This window comes from Salmo trutta, chromosome 38 (genome assembly GCF_901001165.1).
Source record: "Salmo trutta chromosome 38, fSalTru1.1, whole genome shotgun sequence".
Taxonomy (NCBI): domain Eukaryota; kingdom Metazoa; phylum Chordata; class Actinopteri; order Salmoniformes; family Salmonidae; genus Salmo; species Salmo trutta.
In genome coordinates, this window is record NC_042994.1 from 23,940,922 (window position 1) to 23,947,946 (window position 7,025).

A 7,025-nucleotide genomic window follows, 5' to 3' on the forward strand; every position below is an offset into this window, starting at 1 on the left:
AGTCTATAGTCTACAATGATTACGTTATTGTACAAGGTAGATACAGGAGTAGTCTATAGTCTACAATGATAACGTTATTGTACAAGGTAGATACAGGAGTAGTCTATAGTCTACAATGATTACGTTATTGTACAAGGTAGATACAGGAGTAGTCTATAGTCTACAATGATTACGTTATTGTACAAGGTAGATACAGGAGTAGTCTATAGTCTACAATGATAACGTTATTGTACAAGGTAGATACAGGAGTAGTCTATAGTCTACAATGATTACGTTATTGTACAAGGTAGATACAGGAGTAGTCTATAGTCTACAATGATTACGTTATTGTACAAGGTAGATACAGGAGTAGTCTATAGTCTACAATGATTACGTTATTGTACAAGGTAGATACAGGAGTAGTCTATAGTCTACAATGATTACGTTATTGTACAAGGTAGATACAGGAGTAGTCTATAGTCTACAATGATTACGTTATTGTACAAGGTAGATACAGGAGTAGTCTATAGTCTACAATGATTACGTTATTGTACAAGGTAGATACAGGAGTAGTCTATAGTCTACAATGATTACGTTATTGTACAAGGTAGATACAGGAGTAGTCTATAGTCTACAATAATAACGTAATTGAATGTGCGATAGTAACTTTTATTTCATTGATGAGTACAATTGTAAATGCGGATGGGTACTGCCCATGTCAGTGTAACATGATCCATCCAAGGCCTCAGCTGGATGCCTAAAATGTGAGAAATGTATGCAAGATGCTATAGTATGTGTGTGTGTGTGTGTGTGTGGATGGATGGAGTTCCAAGTAAAGACTTGATAAGATGGCAAAGGTGATAGTGATGAGAGTGAGAGCATAGAGTATGAAATAAAGACCCATTCGGTTCTAAAATGAGTGTGGGGTGCCGCTTGTGTCTCCTTTTTGTCCGTTTGAGGATGCTACAGTCACCCCTGGTGGAGGTTCTTGGAACACTGCGATTTAAGTCTGAGCAGAGGTTGACGAAAACCTTCAAAAGTGGTGGTGTTATGTTGCATGTCATCTTGAATACCAGGCAGATGTTTGAGTACAGAATCAAATGGTGTAAACTTAACAGGTTAAACTTGTTGAGTACACTCTTCGAGAAAGGGGTTCCAACAGGATTCTTCCCCTGTCACCAAAGGAGAACACCTTTTGGTTCCAGGTACAAGTCTTTTTGATTCCATGTAGAACCTTCTGTGAAATGGAGCCCAAAAGGGTTCTACCTAGACACAGAAAGTGTTCTACCTGGAACCAAAAAGGGTTCTCCTATGGGGACAGGGGAAGAATCCTGATAGTTTGTAGATAGCACCTTTTTATCTGAGTGTAGGCCTCTATTGCAGTCGTGGTTCTGTGGATATCTGTGAAAAATAAAATTAATTGGTGGTGGTGAGTTAAGATAATCATAACTAATATGAAACATCCCCACTTTTAGCACACATATGCAAGCAGGCAAAGTAGCCTATGTGTGCTGAGGCATGTGTGATCACTCAACATTGACAAAACCAACAAAAAAGACATGCTTGGGACTCCCGAGGGGCTCAGCGGTCTAAGGCACTGCAATTCAGGGCTAGAGGCACCACTACAGACCCTGGTTTGTTTCCAGGCTGTATCACAACGAGACGTGATTGGGAGTCCCATAGGGCAGCACACAAATGGCCCAGCGTCGTCCGAGTTAGGGTTTGGCTGGGGTAGGCTGTCATTGTAAATAAGAATTTGTTCTTAACTGACTTGCCTGGTTAAAGTAGAATAATAATGTTAAATAAAGGTTAAATTAAAAAATATATATTAAAAAACATGCAAACAAAAGATGACGTGTCTATCTTGCACCATTATGCAATTATTAGGTGACTAGATACACTGCTGCTACATTGACCACCCCATTTGTTTTGTACAATGCTACTACTCTCTGTTTATTATCTATGCAGTCACTTCACCCCTACCTAAATGTACAAATGACCTCAACTAACCTGTACCCCCTGCACACTGACTCGGTACCGATACGCCCTTTATATAGACTCATTATTGTTATGTTATTGTGTTACTTTTTATTATATATTTTTTAATTTTTTACTTTAGTTCATTTGGTAAATATTTTCTTCAACTTTTCTTGAACTGCACTGTTGGTTAAGGGCTTGTAAGTAAGCATTTCACGGTAAGGTCTACACTTTTTGTATTCAGCACATGTGACAAAGTTTGATTTCATTTGAAATAGCTAATCCTGGCTACCAATGTTCTATTATTAATTTATTGAGGCAAGCAGATCAGAGACGTCAAGGTGGTATTCAAGCATATGCCATGTGTATGTGACACACATATGTATGGTCATATTTTTAATGTTTTATTTTGTTTATTTTGCCTCCCAGGTATTTACATTTAATGTATGTATATAATTACTGCCGCTAGGGGAGCTGTGACGTCAATGAAGTGAGTTAGTGAGATATTTAACATTTCTTCTTCATTATTTTTTTTATTTTTATTTTATTTCACCTTTATTTAACCAGGTAGGCTAGTTGAGAACAAGTTCTCATTTGCAACTGCGACCTGGCCAAGATAAAGCATAGCAATTCGACACATACAACAACACAGAGTTACACATGGAATAAACAAAACATACAGTCAATAATACAGTAGAAAAAAAGAAAAAAAAGTGTATATACAGTGAGTGCAAATGAGGTAAGATAAGGGAGCTAAGGCAATATGACTTAATTACATAGTCCATGAGTTTGGTGATGTTTGAAGGCAGTTTTAACTGAGTGAAAAACTGGTTGGTATTTTCCACATTGTAAGTTAATGGAGTTAGGCTAGGTTGCTAATGGTTTACATGAACGAGAAGGGATTAACATGGCGTCCAAACTTTCTGTACTTTTTGTTCAACGTTTTAGATCCAATTTGTTTTATTTTCTATGAACAAAGGTTCAGTTTGCTTTAGGTAAATTATGTAAATATGTGATATCACGATAAAATGTGTTAGTGTTTATATTTGTACGAAAATAGCGTTTAACAGTTTGCTAGCTTGATACTAACCAAATTTAGCTTGGCTAAGCACTGTAGTAGTTAGCTCTAGTTTAGTTGGTTTTAGTCAATGTCAGCTTAATGTAATGGTTGTAGCATTGTTTCGCATAGGCGTCCAGTAATTTAGAGGGTTTTTTCTCGAAATTGACACATATATATATATATATATAATGTGAATGTGTAGATGTATGGTGACTCCACGTTTGGATGAACGGACCAACGGGACTGCCCTTGACGGGTACCAGGAATGGTGGAAGGACAATCTGAAGGTAATTATATTGTACACAACACAGCAGTGTCCAGGCCTCTAGATTATTCACTCTATCACCTGCTATATGGAGGGGAGCTGTAGCATTTAACTGACATAAATGATGCAATTGTATATAACATTATTGCATATACTGTAGTATACATTCTTTTGATTGACTTAGTGTTTTTCTTTTGCTGTTTTTGTATAACGTACTTTGAGGTCACTGATACTCCACCTGATGTGGTGGAAGTTGTCGAGCATTCAGGCATGGACTGAGAAGGATGTGGAGGTTTTTGACCAGGTAAAAATTATTGTCCGCTGTTAATTTATTCTTCTGGCTTTCCTTGAGATATATAAGATATGTATTTGTAATAATATGAAATATAATTGCATTTATTTCTATTATCAATCAAGGTGAGACTGAACATGGACAGGGCGCATGAGAAGGAGAGCCACCTGAGAAGAATCAAGGGGATCAAGTGTTTCGACATCTGAGCGAATGACTTGGCTTGGAAGAAGGATGAAAGGAAGGCGAGACCCGGGAAAGCTTGCTGCTCTTAGCTGGGATCAACATCCGTTAAGGTGAATATAAAAATCTCAGATGATAACTATTTGCATTTGCTGCTTCGTGGTGGGCGGCATCGCCATGCTGTCAGCAGTACCAACACTGGCCCAGGGGTTTCTCCAAATAGTCAATCTCAAGGCTAACCACTGGGTCACGTTAAGTAACCGCCACTTCCAGGTAGGTACTGTTAAGATGTATGACTCCAGTGGTCATGACACCACCCTGGAGCTTCTCTCACAACTCATCTCTCTATCTTTTCCAGGGACCTTCCCTCATCAACCCCACTGACATCAAAAATTAGACAGGTATCCTTTCTTTTCTGTCTTCCATGAACATTATTGCATGTCTAATCAAACATTTAAATTAAATCATTCAATAACTGTATTTTTACATACCTAATAATCATTTAACCTGTGTGTTTGCTTGTTTACGTCTGTCTCCTACCTTGTTCCCTTTGCTCCTGTTCTCCAGGACCTAGGGGTTCTGCCTAACACCCAGACATGGATCCAGCTGATGTCCTCCATTACCAATCACCCTCCAACTCTTCATTACATCAGCTACTGTTATTGTCAAGTTGTCATTATCTGCTAAGAAAGAGCAAGACAACTATCAGACTTGGCACATAGTGTTTTTATAGCTAATCTGTTCAGCTCACACTATCACTGCAAACACTCAGAACAAAGAGGGCAGCAGCGCCTGGACATTGCAGTTTCCCTCTTCGAGTCTACAACCTGTTGAAAAACAGGCAGAACCTCCCATCCACACAATACTTCCCTCCTCTCTATTCCACACACCACAATTTTGTATTTCAGTCTATGGTTTCCATGTGAGTGTACAAAAAATCAGAAAGTAAATTGAAACACATGTACCAAAAACATATAAATGGCTATGTATTAAAATCTAAAATATTGCTAGATTGGTGTTCACAGATGTTTCATAAGGTGTTCGTTATTGTAAATTGTAACATATCCCTTGATGGTATTTGTTAGTTCAACATTATTAATTGTATCATAAGACATGCAATAGATATATTCAACCACAAGGGTGTACTAATGAGCTATGATTTTTTTAAATCATAATTTACATTTACATTTACGTCATTTAGCAGACGCTCTTATCCAGAGCGACTTACAAATTGGTGCATTCACCTTATGATATCCAGTGGAACAACCACTTTACAATAATTGAGGACTAAAATGATTTCAGTGTAGATAAGGGAATGCCTGTTTAAAATGAAAACATGCCAGCCAGACAAGTCAGTGTATGAATCACTGTATGTGATTCAAATGTATTTGCATATGAATGAAGTGGAAATTTGCTCACTTTCTGATCTGTTAGGTAAGTAGCATTAATGTGTGTGTGGGGGGCACTGAAATTATAATATGTTTACCCTGATGCCTATTTATTCATTAAAAGCAGAAGATGGTAAATAACATTAATCACAATGGTTAGTCTATGCAAATGAATAGGAATACATTTAGCCTAATTGGTAATAAATATGACGTGGGGGAAAGTTGAGATCCTAGTCAGGCTTTTGTTTGTCAATTCCAGATTAAATGTAGGTCTTCATGTGTATCAAATCTGTAGGCAATTGTGGGCTAAATCAATGACAAACAGCTTAAATGTTCAGGCTTCATCATGATCTGTGATCAAAACAGGCTGTTTTCGGTTCCATTTAGTCTAAGGGTATGCGTAAGAATGCAACTGCGCTAAAATGAATGGCCTGATTCAATTGGATTCTCCTGAATAATACATGTTTTTATCTGTTAACCTCTCTGGGCCTCTCTGGGCTAGTCAACAGCCAGTGGAATCCCGTGGCGCGATATTCAAATACCTTAGAAATGCTATTACTTCAATTTCTCAAACATATTACTATTTTACACCATTTTAAAGACAAGACTCTCATTAATTTAACCACACTGTCCGATTTCAAAAAGGCTTTACAACGAAAGCAAAACATTAGATTATGTCAGCAGAGTACCCAGCCAGAAATAATCAGACACCCATTTTTCAAGCTAGCATATAATGTCACAAAAACCAAAACCACAGCTAAATGCAGCACTAACCTTTGATGATCTTCATCAGATGACACTCCTAGGACATTATGTTATACAATACATGCATGTTTTGTTCAATCAAGTTCATATTTATATCAAAAACCAGCTTTCACATTAGCATGTGACTAGCATGTGACTAGCATTCCCACCGAACACTTCCGGTGAATTTACTAAATTACTCACGATAAACGTTCACAAAAAACATAACAATTATTTTAAGAATTATAGATACAGAACTCCTTTATGCAATCGCGGTGTCAAATTTTAAAGTAGCTTTTCGGTGAAAGCACATTTTGCAATATTCTGAGTGGATAGCCCGGCCATCACAGGCTAGCTATTTTGACACCCACCAAGTTTGGTACTCAAAAATTGGATTACCTTTGCTGTTCTTCGTCAGAATGCACTCCCAGGACTTCTACTTCAAAAAAAGGGTGACGCGCCCGGCGCGTTTCGTGTCAAAAAAATTCAAATCATTCCATTACCATACTTCAAAGCATGTCAAACGCTGTTTAAAATCAATTTTTATGCGATTTTTCTCATAAAAAAGCGATAATATTCCGACCGGGAGTCGTTGTTTTCGTTCAAAGACAGAGAAAGTAAAATGGACTCTTCTCGTGCATGAGCGCGCCCGTCTCATTGTTCTCAGATCGACCACTTACCAAATGCGCTACTGTTTTTCAGCCATGGGCTGCAAAGTCATCATTCAACATTCTGGCGCCTTCTGAGAGTCTATGGGAGCCGTAGAAAATGTCACGTTACAGCAGAGATCCTCAGTTTTCAATAAAGAGAGTGTAGAAGGCCAAGAAATGGTCAGAGAGGGCACTTCCTGTATAGAATCTTCTCAGGTTTTTGCCTGCCATATGAGTTCTGTTATACTCACAGACACCATTCAAACAGTTTTAGAAACTTTAGGGTGTTTTCTATCCAAATCAAACAATTATATGCATATTCTAGTTACTGGGCAGGAGTAGTAACCAGATTAAATCGGGTACGTTTTTTATCTTGCCGTGCAAATACTGCCCCCTATCCCCAACAGGTTATTAATGCGTGTAATAGGCATATCTACACAGTAATGGTGGCTGCAATATCAACTGGCCTAATAATTTTTGCATTGAGGTG